Source organism: Brachyistius frenatus, unplaced genomic scaffold, assembly GCF_029030835.1.
Source record: "Brachyistius frenatus isolate BFR_SWC_R1_liver_20210118 unplaced genomic scaffold, ASM2903083v1 Contig_86, whole genome shotgun sequence".
NCBI classification, from domain to species: Eukaryota; Metazoa; Chordata; class Actinopteri; family Embiotocidae; genus Brachyistius; species Brachyistius frenatus.
In genome coordinates, this window is record NW_027210685.1 from 1,347,082 (window position 1) to 1,373,170 (window position 26,089).

The window sequence follows — 26,089 nt, forward strand, 5'->3', positions numbered from 1 at the left end:
AGAGGTTGCAGTGGTTGTAGCGAAAGGCAAGTGTACAATTGAGGAGGGAAGCTTCGAACATTGAGGGGTATTTTCAGTGGAAAGTACTGGCCACACTGAGGCCTATCTAAGCCATTAGGGCAATGCTATGTGAAACTCTGCATCAGTGCTGGTGTGCAAGGTCACCCAAAGCAAACAGGGATAAGAGGAAAGAAAAGCAAAGATTCATCTGCTTGAGTTAGCACCTCAGGTCAATGGGTTTACCTACTATTCACCAAAGCACGGTCCTCATTTACACATGCTGCTTTGACTGGCTTTCAAAACTTGTTTTCAGCTTCACATTTAGGCAATTTTATGAGAAAAGTGAATGTTTTACATAAACAAGATTTTTTTAAGTGTACACAAAAATGCGTCAGAGGTTGAAATCGTGTGCGTGCATGTGCATGAGTGTGACACGATTTTTGCTGCGGTGCTGCCTCCTTTCAGTTGCACAGCTGTGTGAGAAATACCAGTGGCAGAGGCTGCTGATGCAGCGAAAGCATTTAATACTCGACAAACAGTTATCTAAGCCCATGTCCAATAGCTAGACACCACTGTAATGTGACCTACATACTAAGTGAATACGAATTTTTTTGTATGTCGGTTGGGGTGCGGTGGGAGTACAGGGTGGAGGGGTTTAGGAGTAAATGCAAACAGAATTCATTCAAATGTCAGTAATAAGATGGCAAAATATTCCTTTTTGCTCACCCTCTGCCTCCTTCACTTCCACTCTTTTTCTCCTTCCACAGCAATAGAGAAAGTACAGTATAGTATAACAAAACATATTGTGCCCCCCTCGGCATTGAACTGTCCCTTCTTTGTTCATTTCTACCCTCTGGAAAGACAACTCTCTACTTTTTTTATTTATTTATTTTTGAAGAAGAATGTAATGAAATGGCGTGGCAAGAGGTCCATTTTGTTTCCCAAAAACGTTCTGTTTAAGAGATGTTGCAGAAAAAAACAAATATGGACTTCTTACAAATTACATTTCAATTCACATTATGAATAGTTTTAAAGGGATTTAAATGATTAATGACAATATAGTAATTTAACAGCACCTTTTCAAACAGTAATGTTGTTGTTTTTTGTACCTCAATATTTAATACTTTAAAACTGTGTGGTTTTATTTTTTTTCCTGTTTTTGTGGCCAAAGGCCACTGTTGCGGGTAGCTCCAGGGCAGAGATTTAAAGCCCATTCTACATAATTTGAGGCAGGTTTGAGCAGATTCACTTCAGAACAATTTTGATGGGTTTGGTCCCAGTCTCAGCTTAAAAATTGATGAATGAATAAAAGCACATGTGCACATACACACACCCAAATACACAGTCAATCTGCCTGGCCACGTCAACAGAGCAGGTGTCCTTAGTAATGCACCATTGAGCACTTGGATCTCTGCATCTCAGAACAGAGGGGATAGAGGGAGGATGGCATAGCAGAGAAATAAATAAAGGACAGTTAGAGGAAAAAGCTCCAGCAGATTTTTATTTTTTTCATAAAGTTAGAAACTTTTATTTTTTTTCAACTGTAAATGCAGTGCCAGTGATGATGGTATTATTTGTCTTTGTTTATTTGTATGTTTTTGCTAGCTGCTGGAATTCATAGGAAGTAAAAGGATTTGTCACCAAACTAGTTAACTGAAGCTATGTGCATCTGTCTGCCTCCAACTTAATTGTCACAACAAATCAGTGAAACTTGTTTGAATGCACCTAATTTCTTTGCTCAAAACAGCTGACTCCTGCACTTGCTATTTTGAGGATGATCAAAAACACTGAGATGGCATCAGGAAGACAGGCCGTAAGCCCAACTGAGGAGAAACTAAGCAGAAAAATATGTACTTAGTAAAGACCATGTCTTTGCCCCCCCCGCTGAGTTTCAGCTACATGATACATAAATAACTATTATGAATCATGATGTTTGGTCTCACCCTGACATTTCTCAAACAAGATCCTGTTTCCATTTAGCCACAGTGGTGATGAGCAACCCTCCGGCAACGTGAAGAATGCAACAAAATCAAATAAGTTATGTGTTTATCTAGTGCTTGAAGATGCTAAAATGTTCCAAAAAAAAAAAAATTGCTGGTATCTTTGTGCAGTTTGGATGATCATGTTTTCAGCTGTTTGTTGTTTACTTTCCAACCCGTCTGCCTAATAGGCTCGCATCCAGTCGGAATCTACAAGAGGCCAGAGGGCAAACCAACAACAAAACCGCCACGCAGCTCTGATGAAAAGACAAACTGCCACTCAAATACGACCATTAGTTTGAACAAGATAAGAAGTATAAGATATCTATTATCAAAGACAATAAGACTCTGACATTATGAAAGTTTACCGACATCAAATTTGATATTACAGGGTTGTAAATATCCAATATTTCAAATGAGAATGCTCACTCATTTACAGTGTCACAGAGGCTCGTGTAGAAGCTTGTTGCCTTTCCTCTTTGGCACCTGTTCAGAGGCAATGTCTCCTCAGCCACTGGCCTAAGAGATTACCCTGCTCAAACTTTATACTGTGGTAAATCTATCCTTAGACCACACACTTTAAACCTTGTAGCAAAAATCAGGCCTCCATTCAGAGAATCTCCTTTGCAGAACTTAAATACATCCCAATGTGTCCATCAACAAAAGCCTCTACCCTTCTCCTCACTCTCTGAGACACTTTAAGTTTAGGATTGTTCAGCGGGTCTATGGGTGGTTTTTTTCTTTCTTTCCCATTCTTCCTTTTTTTAGCTCCTTCTTTAGAGCATTAGGGCAACCAGCCATTGAACTACAACCGCTACTATAAAAATTAATCAGGATTAAAATGACCTCACACACAAAATTAAAGTTCCCCAATGTACACAATAAGGGCCTGTATCTTTTTTAAGACATTCTCAGCTTCCTTGGGAACAGGATTGTTTCTTGACAAAGTGGTCTCTACTCAACAATGAGCACCTTTCAAACACACACAGGGACTGCCTTTAGAGCTGCAGAGAGAGACGGATTTCACATATCAATCAAAAGAGGGAGGGTGGGGGGTGGGGGTGGGGCTCATTTGGTGAGAGTGGTCCTTCAGAAACCATGAACACATTTAAATGGGGTATATGCATTTCTCTCTAACTACTACTGATAATAATGGAGTCTTTCCCTATATGGGGACTGAGGCATGCTTACTCAGCCTCACCCTAAAACAATAGGACTAGTTGATGCCCAGATTGTACAACGTTGAAAAATGTTGTTTTGTGAAGATGGCAAGGCTCACACTATTCAGTCTCTATGCAAGCCCTATTTAATTCTGTGTGTGTGTGTGTGTGTGTGTGTGTGTGTGTGTGTGTGTGTGTGTGTGTGTGTGTGTGTGTGTGTGTGTGTGTGTGTGTGTGTGTGTGTGTGTGTGTGTGTGTGTGTGTGTGTGTGTGTGTGTGTGTGGTGCATCTTTAAATAATTGCTGATTCAAATAATGTATTTTTTTTCTCAATCCAGTTCATCAAAGGGGCGGTATGGTGTGGAAAAGCCAAATGCTTCCAGAATGGTGCTGTGTTTTATATTACCTTAAATTACCTCTCTTTGATATATTGTCAGTACTAACATGCATCACCAGGAGAGGGGAGACCTGTGAGGTTACCTTCCACTTGAATTACATCATTTATCTTTGCTTAGACCTCAGTGTGACATTAAAGTAGATCTGAGTGTAACTGGAAAAAATTATTAGCATTCATGTAGTGCATGTGTGCTATTTTTAAATAGGGGTGCTGTTAAAGTGTGGAATTGGGGACAAGGCAGCCTTGCACCGGGCCGTGACACAGACTTATGTTAAACCTAATTAGATCATGATAATAGCTTTAGGGCCCCAGTGATCAATGCTAGAGGTCTGTGGAGATGAACTTTCCTTAAGTTCCATGCTGCGTGCTGGTTGTACTCATTTTTTCACACACACACACACACACACACACACACACACACACACACACACACACACACACACACACACACACACACACACACACACACGCACACACGCACACACGCACGCACGCACGCACGCACGCACGCACGCACACACACACACACACACACACACGCACACACACACACGGGTTAATGGGTAAAATGTTTCTTCATATCTAATGTCTGTTTTTAATGTTTGCCAATCTATTGTGGTTAGTGAATGAGCAATTTTATAGTTCAGTGGATATATACTGTGAGTGTTGAACTATTTAAAATCCTAAATTGACAACGAGTTCTACATCCATCACCCCCGTGATGGGCACAATTCAGAATCTCTTAATAATATTGATTCATGAAGCATGTTTGACGTAACCTGATACTCCAAGCCTCACCCATAATGCAGTGCACCCATAATGTCGAAATCACAAAAATACCCTTGCTGATTGTTAGCTGCTCTCCAGCAGTATCCTCAGGACTCTAATTTAAAGCTTACAGCCTTGTTGAAAGACAAAGATTCCACACGCTTCCATCAGAAACTATTACAAATTTGATTATGTAATATTGTAAAAATGAAAATGCTCGCTGGTTTGTTTTGGATTAGTCTTGACACTGGATACTCTGGGAATGTTGAGGTTGTATTATCTCACCCTTCATGTTTAAGGGCTTTTCCTAACCCTAACTAAGGAAGGGGTGCAGCGGAATATATTCCGGAGATAAAACTTTAAAAAGGAAAAATGCTGGCTGAACCACCAACAGAAGCTGATGTTTGCTTGCGTTATGTTTTGTACAATGAAACTGCATGTACATAGACTCCAGTTTTGAACCAACATTTTTGCCCTGTTGTTTTAAACTCATGAATCTATTAAAATCCACAACTTTCAACTTGTTCATACTGGTATGCACTTGCTCAGTGTATGAAATACAGGGGAGTCTGTGACCCCCTAATTGATAGATGGGACTCCCTGAAAATTTGCAAAAGTAATTTTAGCAGTCTCAAAAATATGCCTATTTATTTTCTGTTTATCTGCACAACAAGATTATTATTTTTTTAAGGTCAGAATGGTAAGAATGGTTAGGAGGAAACAAACTGCACTTGGTTTCACAGCCCAAAAATGATGGGGGAGCACGAAAAAACGGCAGCGACAGTGAACAGGCAGCTAATGACGATTGTGCTAGTGCTTCAGCCGCCTGCTTTATAATACCAACGTGGCTCCCAGAGCAGGGCCCACCCCAGTGAGAAAGCAGCTGCAACAAGCCTACTGCACCGTTTCTCAGTCATCCAAAATGCACGCCAGCAATCACATCAATGCACGAAAAGAGGGCGGGAACAAACATGAATAGAAATTCTATTTCTCATCCGTTGGCTACATCAGGGTTTTAACCCTTTGTGGAGCTGATGGAAATGATGTAAATGTATTTATAATCAAATTAGTTGTGGGAACAATTTTCGGTAATTAGAAAAGTGGTAAGGACTGTCCCTACCATAAATTATGCCCGTGTCAGTGGTTACGAAAATAAATCTACGAGGACAAAGTAAGTTTTGCTCATGAAGGAGCTGTGAAAACAGCCCAGGCAAGGCAAAACGACACACTCCTATTATCAAAAGCTGCATGAAGGCTTATATTTTCTTTTAATGGTGGATTTTATTTGTGACCATCTGGATTGATCTGAAATTATTCCTGCAGATGTTTTTTGCTCCTTGTATCACAGAACGTAACAGCATTATGTATTGTAAAGCTACTTGGATCCAGTGGCTGATATGCGCCTCTGTTTGGTCAGTCCCACCCACAGCACTGGGATCTCTAGATTGTCACTGGGTATTCTGCACCCTGCACTCACTGAAGTGATGTGTATTTGTGCCTGGTCAAGACACAGAAGAAACTTTTGAATGCACAAAGAAAATTTGATGTTGCCAAATAGTCTTTTTGATCCTCTGCCACTACACAATTTTGTATAATCGATATACCAGCATTTAAAACCCTTTAAACTTGATTGACTTGAATGTGATATTTTGATCAAATTTCCCAAAGGCATGTTCAGAGGCTCTTTTTATTCCAACAGTTTACACATGTAATAAATTAGATACTTCAATAAATGTTGACTATGAAAATCGCCCATTTTAAGTCCAGTATTGACAGAGCAAAGGAGACAGCCCAATTTAGCAACAAGAATTTAGGCAAAATGATAGACGCAAATTTTCTTAAGATTGTTGCCTCCATAACCCATTGGTTGAGCTTTGCAAAAAAAAAAATCGGCCCATTTAATATATGAGGGCATTAACAAACCTATTGAAGTTTCAGCACAGTACAGATGGCATATGCTCCTGTTGATGGACATGTGTGTTTTTTTAAAACCTATGTGTGGAAAGTTTGTTTTGCTGCCATTGCTAAGGTCTTTGCTCTCAACACTCAGGCCTCATCACCCTTAACATAAGGGAATTAATTACCACTACTATTTGCCTGCCACACTACAGTATGAAGTGCTGGACTGGCTTCTGCCTGGCACGGTGATAATGAAGTGCTATTCCAAAAAACTGCCATAGTTGTTCAAATCTGATTGATATAGTCTTTTTTTTTTTTTTTTAAGTGTTGAAACTGCACTTAGTCTTTTGTTTGTTTGTTTTATATGCTGTAGTAGTTTTGGTTAGGGAGGAACTCCTCATATTCTGAGTGGACAGGAGAAAACAAATGTACTGGTACCCAGTCTATGTCACAGCTGTATCTATCTGATAATGGAAAAAGCTGGCTAGATGTAGGTGTACTGGATAATATGACACGTTGAAATCTTCTAACAAATAACGGAAGACCATAATTCAACATACAAAACTCCCTGAAAGAAAAAAGGCATCCCTCGACTTGGCATTGTCGATGTGTTAAGCCTTCCATGGTGACATCTATCTCTCGCCACCACCTTGAGGGCATCTTTTAAGCGGAGGAATTTAGCCATTACGTGGCATTAACCTCATTAGAAAACACTCTTTAGCTGCTCTGAGATAAAATTGATTTACAGCTGCCATTTCCACCACTGCTCTCGATCAATGGTTAAACTATCCCTTTTATGGCCCTGTGCGCATTCTCTGCTCTTTTCTCCAGTTTTCTTTAACTGCTCTTTAATTTGATTCTCCCTCCACTCTTTTCTTGTGCCAGAAAAGTAGTCACACTGTGGAAGAGAGGTTGTCGCTAATGCTCAGTGGTCAAATGTGGGACTTTTTTAGGAAAATGACAGAATCACTGGTAGATTCCTGAACCAATTCAGCACAAAGTTGCCATTTTTGAACTTTCTAAATGTTAGAGTTTCATCACATAAATGTGCATGGATGGTTTAACAACATTTTAGCAAAAATACTGTAGTGTTTTTTGCGAAGGTTGCTGTGCTTATTCAGAATTTCTACGTGATGGGCCTGCCCAGGCAGCTGCAGATACACGGCCAAGGAAAATGAATTTCCCTTGTGGATAATAAAGGATGTCTATCTCTATGTTTATGGGGATAATGCTTTATATGGACTTAATCTTGTAGAAGTGTGGGCGATAGATTGGTACCAAGTCAAACTGTCATCACTAAAATGTTTTTTTCTTTAAGTGAAGGTTAATAAGTTGTGGGTGTTATTGGAGTGCAACATGTTTCTTGGATTTTAGCCTACTAGGGAAATTCATTTTAAAAGTGAACCAGTTGAGCACAGGTTTAAACATACTTCCTAATGAGTCATGCATGTTGATTTTTGTTTTATTTTTTTTGTAACAGTCGGCTATATAGTCTCATAAAATAGTAAATGTAGCAACATTGTAACTTATCAGCAAAATAAGAAATTCACAGCCCACAATACTGGCTGAGTAATATTAGACAGGGAGTTGAAAGTTCCACAAAAAGCTAATAAGTGGACTTTAAATTAAGAGGTTTATTTTTTGTTTTAAATGGCCAGTGTGACTAATCTAGTTTTTAGGGCAATATACAAAGCCCATTTTTGAGAAACACTGGGTCACTTTGCCTGTTTCCACATGAAGTCTATAGGTAAGACTGTGTACAGCTAAGCCAAGCAGAACATCCACAATCCATGTCTGTGTGGCTAAATGTCAGTATATGCCCGCCCACTTCTGACAGCTCAGGTTTATGTGGACGGTTAAGCAAATCACGCAATGCTGTATTTCTTTGACAAATCAATATGACCGCCATTTCAGCTTTCCTTCCTTCCCTCCCTGCTTCTTGTGCTTGCTTCTTTCTCATCTCTCTCTGTCTGGGAGAATTGATCCGCATGGATGGAATGATATCAACCAACAGATAGAGTGATACGCCCCGCTCCCTTCTTTCACCACACTTCTGACACATAAATAAAATATGTGGCCTTTTTGTTTCGATTCACCATGGTGTTAGTTCTGAGAAAGGAATATGGTGCACGGTGCTCACATGGAGCTGTTGGTAGACAAGAGGGAGCTGAGAGTCGGCTGGTTGCCATCACTCACTGTTCACAGGCACTCTACAAAATCCCCTGAACTTTCCGACATACGCATTTGTTAGAGTGATGCAGTCAGATCCTAAAAAAATGGCATTAGGAAAATAATGTGAGTGCTAAATTATTCATACATTTTTTGCCATAATGCCTGACATCAAAAATTGGGTTAGAAAAAGCATGAGAGAAGGTGATGTGAGAATAGTTCACTAACTTTGTCATGCTACTGCAGTAAGATGCCAAACCAGCATCGTAGTCAATCCCCAGTTTAATATCAACTGAAATAAATCTCGACCAAGGCTACATGTATTAGGCCTGCTATTAACAGATGAATGCAACATGTTCATCCACACCATGGCTAGATATTCCCAATATGACGGCAAAGGCATTTCCACAGATGGACAAGAAATAGCTGCTAGGTGAACTAACCTTGCATCCTTAGAGCATGCCAGAGTGTCAGACCACACAAGCCTGCAGGGTTTCCACTCCAATCCATCACACAGACAATGCTGCAAAGGTTTCAAAAGACTCTGGCTTCTGTGCATTATCTTCCTGGGGTTGACCTATACTTTTTGCACTCCCCTCCCTGCACCTGAATCCCTTGAACATAAGTCAAGTCTCACACACATGCATATCAATATTACATAATCTAGGCCATGCTCCATACACAGCTACTGGTCTGGACACTGGACAGAGGAAAGACAAAAGACACAGGCAGCTTGGATTTAAAGATAGAGTAACCCTACTACAACGGATAACTAATGGGATTAAATAGGATTTATCTATTGATATGCTCCCTCTGTATGTCCACTTACAACGTACATGCCAGCCAAATGTGTGTGTGTGTGTGTGTGTGTGTGTGTGTGTGTGTGTGTGTGTGTGTGTGTGTGTGTGTGTGTGTGTGTGTGTACGTGGCATTATCATGACCCTCCTTATCGTCATGGCAATCATCACCACCACCCCACACAGATTGCATCATGGTCAGTGGCTGTAAGATTCTGTACAACATTTTCCCACACTCCCCATCTTTTTGCTCTCTTTTCTCCCTTTATCTTCCTTCCTTCCCGTCTTTTGCGCTTCAGTTTCAACCGTTCATGCAGCACGGCTGTTATTAGCAAATACTAAACGGAGACCACAGTTATTCCCTTCCCTTTCCCTCCCACACTTCCTCTTCCCTGAAAGCCCTTAGTCACCTCAGACAGTCACCTCAGACGGTGGGTGGGGGTAGTTTCTTAGACAGCGTGACACTGTGCTTAGCACCGTTAAGCCAGCTTCAGCTCCACTTCTGGTCGCCACTGATCAGGGAGCCCTGGGAGAGAGAGACAGTGAGAGGGAGAGAAAGAAGATAAGGAAAGTGCTGAGTTCACCGCCACCACTCCCCCCCCTCCCCTGCTTCTAGTATCCACTCCTCAGGAAGGGGTTTCCCCCTGGAAAGAGGAGGGGAAGGTGAATCGACTGAAGTACTGATGCACTGCTGACTGTGCTGCAATAACCTCTGAATACCTCCAGCCGTCTGTTCATTCTCCTGCTCCTGTTGATCCACTTTTCTTTATCCTGCTCTTCAAACCTTTCAAGATTTCACTAACTTTTTGTCTATATTTGTTTCCATTTCATATTTATATTAAAAACAACATGCTACAACAATAACCTTTAAGAACAAAACCACCAAACACGTAAATTCTAAAATAATTTGTATTCCTTCTCGCTGGTGATTTGCCACATGTATCGTATAGTTAATCTATCTCCAGAGTCATGAGACCTTGAAACAGCAATGTCTACTAACCACTCTGCATTTGTACAGCACAGAACATCTTACATCCTTCAGGATAAAGACAAACTCCCATAACCAAATCTTAATCAGGGACCTAAAATTAAGAAACCGTGACATGCAAAAGGTAAATGTACAAAACAGACAAAATTAACAACAGGAAAAATACATTATGGCAGAACTGAGTATTTTAACCGTCTGATACAAACTCTCAATGTAAAATAGCTTTAAAAAAATATTTATTCTCAATATCATCCGGTATGAAGCTGAAGGTTTCATTGAAATGTTTTTGAAGCAAAATGATTATATACTCCAGCTCGTTAAGAAATCATTATTTTGATTTGTTCCTCATTAAAAGTCAATATATCATGTTTCTATCTTTTTATGTAGAGTAAGAATATGTAATATTGATTGTGATATTTTCAGAAATTGGTAAAAGATGACCTGAAAGTCAATGTTGTTTTTTTGTTGTTGTTTTTTTCTGAAAAGAGACAAAACTAAATCAACATGTTACAGGTTTATTGTATTTACAATGTCTCTGACTTTACAAAATCACAATTAATACAGTGAATGTATTCATTTCACAAACTGAAAGCAGTGTTAACACTGTCAATATTAAACAAAATATATTAGTGTATTTTCAAATAGTGTATCTTGGCTGAGGCTTGCTAGCTAAAACACAACAGGTACAAAGTACTTATTCATAAGTTTGTCTTTATTTTACCATTATCTACAATGTAGAACTAGCTGAAGAGAAGTCCATCATTACTCAAAGACATGAGGGTCAATTGGTCCTGAAAATTTCGAGAACTTTAAAGGTTTCTTCAAGTTCTGTATAAGATTATCTGAACTCGAGACAGCCTAAACCCAATTGAGGTTTGGGATAATTTGGATTGAAGAGTAAAGGAAAAGTGACATACAAGTGCTCAACAGACAGTATGTCGGAGGTCCTTCACAATTGTTGGAAAAGTATTACAGGTGTATTGTATTGACATGTATAGTGTGCACCATTTTTCTGCTGAAGCTGCCTCAGAGTAATTTTCAACTATTTATACAATCGTTACATCCAGTTATCCAGAGTAATTCAGACATAGAGGTCCATCCAAATCTCTATTCTCAACGACACACATTTACAACCCTACCCTCACAAGCCAAGGGTTTGGAAACCAATGGTTAAATCTGAAACCATGTGTTGTATTATATAATCAAACCATTTTTAATCCAAACCATTAATGCTTCTTTAGAGATTGAGAATTTATGACTAAGACCACTGAAGCTGTTCCAGATCCTAGTGGTGAAATAAAACCTTAAAAAGACACTTCATGTGTTTTTTCCCCTTATTTTGTCACCCATGTGTTGATTCGAGAGTAACTGTAGAAAAACCATGTGACCCGATGAAAACATGACAGGACTGTAAAGCTGCCAAATAATGATAAATGGCCTTTTTGGCTATAAGATACATACTGTATATGAATGATTCAATAATGACTATCTATGCAGTACTGATATGTATACAACACTGATGTAATAGTTGGGAAAGAGAGTGATCTGCACCTCACCCAGCTATAGTAATAACAGCATGAAATAAGTACACGTGTAGTCTCTCTTCAGACATCGTCTCTGTTGTCAAATGCCTTTCTGATATTTCTCTGCCCATTCCATAACTCCTGGTTGATGACCTATGACCCCCTTCCCAAACTGCTTTGACTGGTTTTAGTCTGGCGTTCAGTTATCGGTGTCTTCAAAATTTGAATTTTCTTCTGGACTGGAGCTTCAGTTTCTGTAAGAGAAAAAAAAGGTTTTATTTTGGGAAAATGTAAAATAGACTGTGACATGATATTTTGGTGGACTTGCTCTCACTTCTGAGGCACAATTGTAATGTCATTCACAGTTACATGTGATGCTAGATGTTGGTGGATGGTTAAATGTATATAATCTCCCATATGAGGTAATAACTACAATAGGAATGTTCCATCAGTGGAGCCAATCGCAACATGAGAACTGATTATTCATAGACGCTGGTGTATTTAACTACTATCCACAGATATTTTAGTAAATAAACCAGCTTCCTGATTCCGGTTTTGCCTCCAAACAGGAAACATAAGTGTCCAACATGCTTTACAAGTTGTTTTAACTGTTAGGATTGTTTTCCTTGCAGGATTTGATTCTTCTTTCTGTTATACATCTTTGTAAATTAAATGTTGTGGACTGCTGTTTGGAAAAAAGAAAATGAGTAACAGTGATACCTGGACAATTGTGATGGGCCAGCGCTTTATCGATTAAAGGAATTATCGATTTACTGTAAAGACAGAAATTCTTTGGTAATGAAAATAAACATAGCTACATCACTACAGTTGTGTCAAACATTGATCTACCGCCTTGGAAATCCCTTGAACGTGATTACATACCTGGTAACTACAGAGGCCACTGATTCTTCTGTCGTCTGTTCTCTGGTGAGCGGTTTCTATTGGACGAAATACAAGATCCATTTATATAAATAAAACAATTTTAAATGCGGCATACACAGCTTTAGAATGGTGCAAATATATAACTGAAGAGCTGAATAGTATTTTCATAGATAGTGGAATTACCACCTATGATCCCTCTCTCATATGTCCATGTCTAGATCAGACCTAAAGCTGTGTTTTGTTTTGGCAATACATTGCTGTGGGAAAGAATAACATTAAAGAATAACTTAATACTAAGTTGCAAATATTGTTTCTCTGACTTATGTATTGTGACAGTTTGTAACCTGCTGGACCTGTTCCCACAGCTTACTAGACATAGAAGTAGCTAACCTTAAAGGACACCAACATATCTATGGGCACCACATGTTGGCGTTACCATTATATTAAATGCTTACATGCTTTTCACCGTCACAACAAACGCAAGGATAACATGTAATCCAGATATATTGGCTAAAATCATTAGGGTGAATGGTGACTCTTTAAATCAACGGCAGCTCATAACTAGCACTTGTTAGTACAGCGATACTGGACATAGGCTACACAAGTTAATAGCTATGCTCTTAATAGAGCTAAAATCAGATGTTTTAGCTTTAGTTAAGTCTTTTTTGGCATCACGGCACAGTTTTTAGTTTTTTTTTCTTATTTTAACATCACAGTAAAGTTGTCAATCATGACATATAATTAACTCAAAATTAATTAGACAGAAATACAGTGTAATATATGTTTTCTGTTCAGAACAAGGTCACATTAACTTACCAAATCCAAGCAGCACTCCAAACTCAAAGGACAGTACCTGATGGGCTGTCCTTTGACTGAATGGCTGCTCCTAGAAGTTATGAACGTGCCCAATGGGTGGCTGTGATGACATCATTGGTCAGGACATCAAGCAAGGAAAGAACTTGAAGAATTAATGACAACTAACTGGTACTGTAGGTAACACAAAGTAGTGGCACCGACAGCTAGAATGCTGTACGCACGGTTGATAATCTTGAAAATAAAATTGTGACAACAGCAAATTCTGTTTTATTTCTGTTGATTCCTGTTGTTCTGGGTTTTGTACCCCCATGGTTGAAATGCACGTATTGTAAGTCGCTTTGGATAAAAGTGTCAGCTAAATGAAATGAAATGTAATGTAATTTATTGGCTGCATCCATTGACTAGCATCATGATGCAAATAGGCCAATCTGAGTTTTCTGAGGGTGTTGTGTTGATAACGTTTGTGCAAAACATGAATCAATCTTTCTTTGTCTCTTTCTCGCTCAGTCGACATATGTACTGCTGAGTAACAATAATTGGAATTGGCCCTGGAGCATATATTTTTCTTGGACTCCAACCCTCACTTTTCCTAGCATACCCTCTTCCTTTTGAACACAAAGCAATCAAACTAAATAGGTGTTAGTGATATATAGAAATGATATGTACTTTTAATTAAAAAAAATGCAGTTTTGAAACAAAAACCGCAACATAAAGACTGTGATTCAAGACCCCAAGTGGTAGGGTGAAAAATATACCTATTACAATAATGATCCTCTCAACTTGTTAACTCTTTCAATGATTGTTGTGAAGATTATACTTTTCTATAAAAGTGTAGCTAGACAGACATTTTACATTCTATGTGCACAAATGTACTTCAGCCTCAAGAGCCCTTCTGGCAAGGGCGTATACATAGAAACCTCTTTCTATACATGTTGGATACATGTATATACATCGTATTACTTCGGCAGCTGCAACTACATCTAAGGTGAAATATTGCAGCTGCACATGGTTGGGCAATAGCAGGACAAATTAAGAAAAACTATTGAATATGAGGTAAAAAAATACAATAACACATCAACATGTCCCGCAGTTATAAGCAGCCTTGTATATTGTGATGGGAGTGGTTCCCAATTAGAAATATACACAATGGAAATATAAACAATGTAAAGGATTGCTGTCAAATTCCATTGAAAATAATTGTGCCTGTGTTGTGTAATTTTGCAGTGTTGATACGAAAATGTTTTTGGGAAAAATAATATTTTTTTTAAAACATCACAAACACTTATTTGAGTGTTGAGTTATAAAATGCAATCCAAAGGTATTGTATGAAACCATTATCTTGGGTCACTTCTGACTCATCTTGTGCATCAGAAGGATAAGATTAGACTTATCAGCACCAACAAATTGAAATCCTGTGGGTGCTGGTGGGTCTTAATTGGAAATTTCTGGGAAGGATTATTTATAAAGGCTTTTACCTGCATCGCCGGGCCTAAAATATCTAGTGATCGCATTCATAAAATAAAAGGAATAAAACATGTATAGTGTATTAAGAGTAGACAGTGATGCACACTTTTGTCTATGGGATTTGTATGTCATCAATAGTATTTCCACTTAAAATCACTGATAATGCAATGGACATGAAGTCTATGTGTAACGTGATGTATTCCCAGATACTTAATATGTCTTCTGCCAGGAATTCCTGTCAAGCAAACTTGCTTTTCACTCACAGTAAGTTGTTGCAAACATCTGAACTTCCCCATTGAGGCATTAAAGAAAAAAAATGCAGCTCCTGCATAGATCTGCAGATACATATTTCATGCAGTAGATATCCAGGTCATTAAGCAACATTTTGACACCTCTGTTATTTACTATCCCAAGCGGTTTCCTACCTCATTTAATCAGACTTTACTAAAACCTGCTGACTCAGAAAGAAACCTTCTTTCTTTCTGCTCTGTTTATGTTTATCTCCTCAGCACCATTCTGCTCCCTGCCTTTCTCTCTTTCTCTTTGCTTACTTACTCATATTTTTCGAAACGTCTATTTCACATGCGTCTGGGGTTCTGAGAGGCTGAGAAACAGATCACAAAAGAATAAATAAGGTAGAGTAAAGCAGAGTGTATCAAAGACAGAGTAGGTCTCAGCTATGTGTTGTAAGCAGACGCTCAGTGTAGCTTGCGTTATCACAGTGGTCAGGTGATAAACATGTGAGGTTGTGTTTTTGACGTGTCACACCAAAGCAACTAACACAACTTTACATCTTCTCATCCGTCAGAGAGTGATATTTAAAACATCTAAAGTAGAGTGCATCGTTTTTGCCTCAGAAGAGGCTTACCTTCGATTTTCTCTGCTGGGAAGGGATCACTTGAGACAGGAGGGGGAGGCGGATTGAAGGGAATAAGTAGCAGCTCAATACAAGTTATCTTTAATGGAATGATCCTGGATGGAGGGATTCGAAAGGAAAACCGGGGAAAAAGTAGATGTAAAGTGTTGACAGCTGTGTTTGGTGCAGTCAGAATCTGGGGTCAGGTGCCGATGAACACACACACAAACAAATGTTCACAGAGCACACATATATTAGCTGTCCCTTGCTAAATGAAACTTGGATGTAATATTGTTCTTGTCACGACGGCCATCTGATGTCGATTTCACACAGCAGCGGGACCCTCCGCAAGCTGCTCTGTACACCAGACACTCTGATACCAAAAGAAAATCCCACACATATACAAAAGGTGTACTAAAGCTAAACAGTCATGTGCACACACACCCTGCACACACACACACACACACACACACACACACACACACACACACACACACACACACACACACACACACACACACACACACACACACACACACACACACACACACACACACACACACACACACACACACACTTCCACCATGGCCCACCCCCACCCATGTCTACCCCTCCTCCTCCCAACACAAACAAACATACACACACCAGGATAAGTCATGAGGAAATGGATGCCCATGTTTTGTGGGACCACCTGTTCATCCTGGATACAAGTCTAAGAACCCAGTAAGGGTTAACCCTCTTTGTGGGAAGTAGCCAGCACTGTGTGTGTTTGTGTGCACAACTTTATTCATGTGTGTGTGTGTGTGTGTGTGTGTGTGTGTGTGTGTGTGTGTGTGTGTGTGTGTGTGTGCGTGTGCGTGTGCGTGTGCGTGTGTGCGTGTGACAATTGGCACCGCCCAATCTGAAACGTGCCCCATGAGTGGCAGACTGGCTCAGTCGGTCCGGCTGGGAGGGAACAGAGCCCACTGCTGGATAACCTCCACACACACACACACACACACACACACACACACACACACACACACACACACACACACACACACACACACACACACACACACACACACACACACATAGTCGTATGGACATTCTATAGGGGGCATCTTTACTCTCCATCCAAAATTGGGCCTGTCTATGGTCAAGCATTTGAATAGTTACCGGTTAGTTACATATAATTGTCCTAAAATCAGTGATTATGGACTAATTTTTTTTTTTTTTATTTATATATATTTTTTAAGAAATTCACCAAACAATGTAAAAAACTTTTACAAAACAATGCGATAAATGCGGGTTCATAACATGTAACATGTTTTACTTTATTAAAACAAACTTGTGTTCAACTGACCTGAAGCTATTCTTAACTTCTCCACCCTGCCAATCAACAATGCATGTCAGTGCTATATTATCAGTGTATTATCGTTCTGACCTGCAGACGCACCTCCACACACAGAAACGCATTCACTCAAACCATCTTGAATCATACAATCATGAATCTCATCATTCTCATAAGTGTCTGAAAAAAGGGGACGTTCCATCACTAACCCACCACCACCCCATCCCCCACTGCAACAAATAATCACCTCCTAGGAGGAAACGAGAAGGGGAAAAAAAAAAAAAAACAGCAATCTTTTCTTTCAAACGAAAAGGGGAAAATATTTTAAGGGGCAATGAATTTCGTGGAGCTGAATAGGATGTTGGTACATGTTTTACTAAAGGAAATATAATGGCAGACTATTATTAGATCACATTAATCACGAGTGTGCCAAAGGCAGTGACAGCCGTGCTGAAAAGGATTGAAAACGCTGGTAATGGATATAAATTACCCATTGTGTGATAAAAGGATTTTTTCTTCACTAAGAAGGTAAAAAGGAATAAAACACTAAGACAGCCACTAAACATTGTGTGTACATATTTGAATGTGTATGTGTATGTATGTGTGAGTGTCCTGCTGCCTGTGTGTGTGTGTGTGTGTGTGTGTGTGTGTGTGTGTGTGTGTGTGTGTGTGTGTGTGTGTGTGTGTGTGTGTGTGTGTGTGTGTAATATGTAATAATACGGGGTTATCACTGCAGGATTAAAATTTTAAGGGAATCAGATAGTGACGGTGAGGCCTTGCATTAAAGGCACCAGTGACAGAAAATAGGGAAGGATTAAAAACAGATTAAATTGGTTTGTAGTGATGGAGATGAAAGGAAGGCGGAAGAAAGGGGGGGAAGGAGAGTGTGCTTTGACAGAGGTCTGTTGGGCTTTTGGCACGGTGATAATGAGTCACATCTCCCATACAGTGTTATTTATCGCCGACTTGGCTCACAAACAAAAGATCAATAATTTTGAGCAAATCTAATGTTGTCCTCAATGCTAATGTGCTCATCCATCACATCTGCCATCTTCACCAAGGAGATGGGCTGATTCCCTGTTCATTTGGAGATCAAATGCAATTGTATCACATGTCTCTAATAACAGAGGAACCCCCCATGTGAATATGTGAGGTGCCTTGGATCATGTCCATGCATATGTATATATAGTTATACAGTCATGCACAAAGGTGTCATGTATGTGTAAATGATAATATATGGATCGAAAGGGCAATGGGTTGCCACGCCATTTTTCCGCATCAATCTTCATTTCTTCCTCAGACCTTGCTTTTGAAATATGAAGTGTGTCAACCGCCTGTCCCCCCACAACACAGGAGGCGCATGAACATCCGTCAAAGCAACACACCCGATGTTCACCAGTTAGCCCTGCAGCACAGAGAGATCAGAAGACAGCAGATCCTTCACTGTAAACTAGCCCTGGGTGAGACACTTCCCAGCCACCTGAACTCAATCAGGCCTCGGTAGAGGCAGCATTTGGGTATTTCATTTCATCTCCGTCCCCTTACTCACTCAAGGTACATTTGATTTATCTTACAATGCTGCATGCAGGAACTCAAATCACACTTGGAATCTAGCATCACTTTTCTTATGGTTATCTACATAGTAGCTGTTTGTTTCGGTTATTTTCAACCTGGTTGAGTGTCGATTAGAACAGACGATAAGTCTCATTAGTTCAATCCACTGTTTCCACAGTTTACATGATTTGCACTCACTCTCGGAGGAGTCTCATTTTGGCTATGTATACAAATCATTTGGGATCTTCTTTACTTTGCTTGGCACACTAAAATCACCCCGCCCTCCGCCAATAAACAGCACTAGGATGGTAAAGTCAGTGGCAGGTGTAATACACTAAGCTTCTTACCCTTCTCCCTGGGTGAGGTGTGAGGAGCAAAACAATGACAGACAAAGGTCACCTGGCCTACAACGCCCCACCTGCTGAGGTGTTGACCTGCCAAACACACCCCTGAGGCAAGAGCAAGCAAGAAAGGAAGGAAATAATCAAATAGTCTTAAAGCAAAACGGAAAAAAAAAATAATTAGTAAGCATGAAAGTGACCAGTATACAAAAAAAAAAAAAATAACTTGTCCAAGTAATATTTTACGGGTAATCAGAAAGTTGTTTTTCTTTGACCCCTCTCGGAGTAATATCCAGGAGGATCTTCCATCCAGTTTCACCAAGCAATACAAGATGGCTTCAAGTAATGATTTTATATAGTCATGTGTAAAAGTTGATTCCTTGGAAATGTTTTTTTGTTGTTGTTTGTTGGGTTGGGTTTTTTTTGACATATTTGGAAGGGCAAACATTCAATCCTCTTTCAGACAGTGCCTATAGGTAAAGTGATTTTTTTTTTTTTTTTGTACATGGCTGTATCTTTTTTTTTTCACTATAACTAGAATGTATACAATTTTGGAAAATACTAAAAAAGTACAGATTACAATTTCTGTAGCCCATTTTTTGATTAATCTAATAATTTTGTATTTATTTTTATTGTGTTGTTATTATGCATTCAGATGTTTAAATATATTGGTTTACTTGGTGTAAACCACATTGAATTGCCTCTCAGTTCAAAGGTAAAAATCAGATAGAAGTGCACTGCATTCAATTTGGAACTTTGATTCAACCAACAAGCTTAAGTTATTAAATTTTAAATCATAAAGAGAACATCTTTGTCATTTGTTCTTGATTAAGGACTTTTACATTTAATCAATTATTTACATTGGTAGACTATTGAAATCATTATTTAAACATGTAGTTGTCTGTATTGTTCAACTTTGTTGTGTTTTCTGCATTTACACAGGTAGGCAATTGTGTCATTATCTGTTCGGCACTTGTATCGTTATCTGTTTTCCGAAAAGAGTGAGAAAAACAGATCTGGGATATAGCAGGTCAGGACCTTGGCAGATGAAATAATAAAGCCTTGACATACGGCAGAGAGCAGGTAGGCACACCACGACCCAGTGCAACCCAAGGCACCTCCCAACTGCACCTAATTCTCTCTCTCACTGTGTCTTTCTTCCCCACTGTTTACATACCCAGACACCTACATGCGTGGCAGACTTCCTGGATGTTCAGAGCAGTGTCAGGGCACAGCTAAAGGTCAGTATGCCTGGAAGCCGTGCAGAACTAGCAACACTGTGCTGCTTTTACAATACAGATTTTTTTTAATTCAATGTTTTAAATGCAAATGCTATGTGTGAAATTGACAGCATCACCAGATATATTGCCAAGTGTTTTCAAGGGGCAAGACTCCTCAAAATCAGAGCGCAGCTGATATAAATGGCCACTCATCCGACTATTTATTTGAAATTTTTATATTCGTAGTAAGACACAGATAAAAATGTAGCGTCAATGACACAGCCCCACACACTGATCAATGTGACAGAGCAGGAGTGACACTGGTTTTCACAAACACACAAAATAACAGGTCAGAGTCTCTGATTCACCCAGTTACGTGAACAGACGTTGTAGTCAACGCTGACACATACACTCATTCTGATCTGTCTGTTGAAATATATTTTACTCCTACAGAGGAAACATGTTAGAGCTGTTAGAGTTAGGTGTATCTCAGCTGAATATGTAATGATTCACTAGTGAAGAATGATTATTACTGCAATGACCATATTCCATACTGTCGTAGTCATTATTGTCGCAGACAGCATCCCTGTCATCATGAACACCGTCATCTGCATTCATCAAACCAAACAGAAGCCATATCATATTACAATGAACGTGGCATGGGTCATCAGTGAATGGTGATAAAGCAGCGTTAGGATATCACACCAAGCATGTCCTCTTTTTTTTGTTTGTTACTTAAGTTGTGATAGATGCATTTACTATTTTAAAGTCTGACTTTACTTAATCATTTAGATCATTTAGTGCCAGCTGACTCCACAGATGTAAAGACACCAAGGTTTAATCGTACTTCTTTGGTTTAATTCATTCAGGTTAAGAATACAGTGGAATTAAAAAAAAAAAAAATCCAAATTAAATTACAATTTTTTTTTTTTGTTCAGGGAGAAATTAATTTTTTTACATATATTAACTATCGAGGTCAAATAGGACACAGAGGTTCAAAATTATGGCTTTGAAGATCTTTATCAACTTGTTTAAGAATATGTTCACACAGGGGCAGGGAAAAAAATTCACTCAAGTGTACCGGGGGCTTTAAAAAAAAAAAATATATATATATATATATATATATTTACGATGTTTTAATCATCACACTGATTCCTGAGTCAAAATAAATGTTTTTCTTTACACTGAGATAGTGTAACAGCTAGCAGCTAAACGTTAGCTCAGGAGCAAGCCGGTTACCTGCACATGAACCAGAGCGCTGGTATATATAGATACGTTTTCTTCTCATGGTTAGTGTTGAAACAATAAACCAAATTTGCAATAAATACAAATATTGGATTACAATACTTTTAGAATCCAATACTTATACCAATAAATAATATCAATATGTCCAACACATAACGAATTGACATGGTATCATAGAAATCATGGTCGTATTAAATTGTATATCGTCCCAGCTCTAATATTTTCCAGTTCAATTAGAAAATCAATCAATTCGTGTGTGTTATCATCATCGAAAACACAGTTGGTTCCTTGGTCCACCAAACAGCTGCCCGACTGACCTCAAAATTTGAAGCAAAGGACTTGAACATATCCTCATCCCCAAATTGATTGATTGGTCTTTATACTGACAAATAGTAGAAAACACTAAATCAGGAAGTTACCAGTGTTGTTCAAGGCTTCTTCATATATCCATCTTTTAACCTGAAAATACATCCAATGCCAATGTTCAGTACCTGATACGAGCATTTAGTGTGGAGGAAACATGTCTAATCTAATCTTATATAGTGTATTTGACAGGTCTACTTCAGACTGACATCCACCAGTGTTGCTATCATTTCATTCTTAACTCTCTGAACAGACTGCATGAACCAGTCTGGGAGCCAGGCTAGACTGACATCGCAACTGCAGCTTTCGGTTCCCAGCACCTAACACTCCATTCGTAGCCCGAATATTGCCTGTGGGATTTCACCACACTAAAGAGTCATGTCAAAGATCTCGACAACACATGACATCTCCCTCAGCCACTGCTGTCATGTTCCCTCTGCTACTCACTTCCACCCTCCACCCTCCTCCTTTTTTTTTTTCCAAGCCTCTCTTGACTTGAGCAGGAGACTTTCTCTCTGAGCGTTTTAAGTTGTCATTTTTTTAAACACACATATCAAAGCTGAGAGTAAAGCGGGGAAAAAAGACAGATGTTTCTCTTATGCCTTTTTACTCAAGTACCATGAAGCTATGGAAAGGAAAGAGAGGGAGAGGGAGAGAGAATAGAGCAAAAAGACATTTGCTGAGATCTTTTTGCAATCCACATCCTTTCTCCCGACGACTGGCAATACATCATTTGTATTGATGCAATATTAAATTTCAATATCGCATGTCAAAAGGTACAAAATGATAGATCATAGCCTAACTAAATGAATTATTAAAGGCCTAAGCCAGCTATGCTATCGGCTTCTCTTACAATCAGCTGTGTCAGAAGGGTGCAGTTGGTGATACTGGCAGCATTTCAAAGCTTTGTCGTTTTTCTCTCTATTCGCATCCCAGCTTTCTTAATCTAGCTTTCTGTCACTTATTAATGTTCCCAAGGAACTAAAAACCACAGATCTTTCCCTCCCAATAAGCAGAGGCTTAACTCACGTCCTTTTATTTCTCCAGAAAAAAAATCTTTAAAAAAAATATGAATAAAGTCATGATTAAATATTGAATATTAAACATAATAGAAGCATAAGAAAATATGTTCTTTCTTAGATATGTTAGGGACAGAGAAGAAGAGGACACAGTCATGCTTGAGGCAGTGACTCATTTTGTGTGGTATGATTTATGTGTTCTTTATGTGCTCTGCGACCCTGTAAGTTTATCTCTATATTCCCTGTCTGATAGAGTGACACCTTGATTGTCTCTATGCCTTGACGCAATAACACTGTTTACTGGACTCAATGGTTGATTCTAATTTATGACCCAAGTCAAAGGTTGCATCTTTGAAGCTTTGTCTAGTTGTAGTTGATGGAAAAAAGAGAGGAGAACAGAGGAGACAAAAACGGAAGGCAGAGAAAAAGATATGCTTTTCTACAGAAACAGTAAATTTAATTATAAGCATATTTTCAAACACTTGAAAAGGACATGCGCAAAATGAAATGTTTACTCTTCTTAAAATATTGATGCTGGTCCTTATGTTGGGCCCCATTTCCAAAAGCAGTATCTCAAGCTGATAATTGTAAACTTCATCTTACAAACCTTCTTAATCTTAAGAGGTGTTTCCCAAAAGCATCGTAATTGAAGACACTCTTAGAAGTGATCACTGAGTATCTCCTACCCACTCGTAGGAGGTTAAGATCATCTTATAAAGCTCCTGAAACTGCAGAGCTTTGATATAGAAATTATGGCTGAATGGTATTCACAATATGACCTACATGTTCATGAAATTTATAGAACCTGCCACTGCTTCAGTTTATGTTTTAAACAAGCTTAAAGGTAATAAATAAAGGCAAACGTGATTTGCATACAAATCCTCAGGCAGAAACAAAGAAATCACTGTGTACTTTCTATTAAAACCACCCAGTCACGCGAACCTTATAGTAAAGGACAGCAAGCTGTATACTGCACATTAGGCTGCATTTCAATATTCTATAATTCCAATTGAAACATTATTTTTTTGTTTCACAATACCTATGTGTCATGATGTATGCATTTTTAATATGTAGCATGACTTACAGACTGTCACATATGCAAAGTTAGATTAAAACAAATTCAGCATCATCTTCTGCACACAGACAGACGGTGGTAAGAAGCTCTTAATGGCATGCACATGCACTCACTTTTAAGTACTGCTTTGGGAGACGCCTGTAGAAATTTAAGAAAGAAAATGCAATTAACTTCAAAGATCAAATAGGACTCCAATAATTGCCTTTCAAAAGAAAAGCAATTATTGGGGTGCTTTTATCAAAATCTCAAAATTAGACCAAGTGATACTGAACCAAATTTAGAGTCACAAACATGTTAAAAATGTCATGTTTTTCATATTTTTTTTTAAACTTCACTGTACTGTTGTGTATGCACAGAATAACCAACTGTCGTCACATTGATTTTGGGTTCTTCGACTTGTTTACACAGAAAGCAATGTGAGGTTGTTATTGCATGTATAGTTTGGCAGAACTGAGTGAGGATTCAACCAGATGCCATCCCAAATAAGGAAACAACCACCCCTATTTGGGTTTCTGATTCGGGGTTACATAAATCTGAATCTCTCTTTAATGAGCCTTGATGCCATATGTACACTTTGCATATTTCTAAGTATTTTTGCTTTCGTATGTCAGTCAGTTTAACTTACGTATGATATGATTTGAAGCCAGGACTTCAATACAGAACTTAAAGTTCAACATTTTAGGAAATAAATGTATCTTCTTGGCATGAACTAAACCAGACTGTTGATTCTACAGTAATGTCTGCATGCTACATACAGTGTAACGCTGGAGCCAAATAGTTGTCCACAACAACTGCAAAGAGAACTGGAAGCAAATCAAATCTCCAGTTAGATCTTATGATAAATCTCTACAACTAAGTGCAACGTTAGCATGACCCATAGGCCCACAATAGTCACATTAATGAGAAATGCGCCAAGTTGAAATAAATCGGAATTATCCTTTAAGAGTGCAGACTGGCGCTTGGTACTGATTTTTCATCTAATTCTCAGCAAATAAGCATATTTACTAAAGTATCAAAACTATTTCATTAGGACTTAATTTTGTATGTGTAAGAATAAAAATGTTTTAGTTGCTCTTATGATTGTTTTCTGAAAATGTACACAGTTTTGATTTTGGACACTAACCCTGCTGTAGAGAAGAGTAACAAATGTAACCATGGTATCCATATACAAAGATGGGAACAGCTGTTACCTCAAAATGTCCAGAAAATATAAATATTAGGAATGCTTGAATCGTCACTGACCAAAATGAGACTAAATGTATTTTTGATTTACTTACTCAAGACCAAAAAAAGAAAAAAAAAATTGACTAACACTAAAATAAAAAATTGTGTCAAGATACTAAAACTAAAACTGAATCTGCATCAGATTAACAATGATTTAAGTAGAGCCATGAGTGCACTTGTCCATTAACCTTCCTCTTGTTTTCTTTCTGAAAAATGTAGTTCATTTAATCTGATTGTCATCAAATTCCATGAATCTGAACACACAAAATAAGTTAAATTAAATTAAAATACATTTTCATTCGACTTGGGGTGTTTTATTTCATTTTTGTACAGCTCTGGTTTTCCCACAAAAAATAACCTGTAACTAGTTATGAATGGGTGAGACTACAATTAGAGTTCATCAGATAAGAACATTTCATATACACACACACACACACACACACACACACACACACACACACACACACACACACATCTCACTCGCTCTCTTGGCTTCCATGGCAACCCCCGATGGGTACCTTTCCCAAATAGATTCTTTCCCCCACAGGAACCACACCTGTTGGCAATTCTCACAAACAACCACAAGATTGTTTGTCGCAGCTCTGGTACAAAAAGCTTCTCTGAGGCCTTGCTCGCAGTTAAGTCTTTGCCAGCATCATGACCAAATGATATACTGCACATGCTCTTTGATCATGAAACTGGTGAGGCGGAAACTGGCCCAAAACATTTCAACGATGAGGAAGATGGCCCGAGGTTGATGTTACATTCCGGTCAAAGAATGATATTGTTTGACAGATTGTGAACATATAAATACCGTTATTGTTGTTCTTTAATGAGTTCAGACATTACGTTTAAATGCTTTCTTTTCTAATTAAACCTTACCAGTCAGGCTACCAAAAAAATGTCCATATTTCACGCAAAGTTGTGATAGATAGCACAATATGTTTTATCGTAAGTATTTGTTATAGTGAAAGTAATGCAGTTTTTTGTTTGTTGTTGTTTGAACTGAAAAACAAGT

General features: G+C 38.6%; 1 protein-coding gene across 8 annotated transcripts in view; it reads right to left on the reverse strand.

Moving 5' to 3' along the window:
- Positions 1 to 26,089, reverse strand: part of znf536 (zinc finger protein 536) — a 198,033-nt gene that overhangs the window by 137,807 nt on the left and 34,137 nt on the right. For 6 of the 8 annotated variants that reach the window (XM_069709846.1, XM_069709840.1, XM_069709843.1 and 3 more), the window contains one exon: positions 9,579 to 9,694. The exons of 1 other annotated variant lie outside the window; for it this stretch is intronic. The gene's annotated coding sequence lies outside the window, so the exon portion shown is untranslated. The remainder of the gene's footprint in view (positions 1 to 9,578; positions 9,695 to 26,089) is intronic. One more of the 8 variants, XM_069709845.1, reaches the window with a different exon arrangement.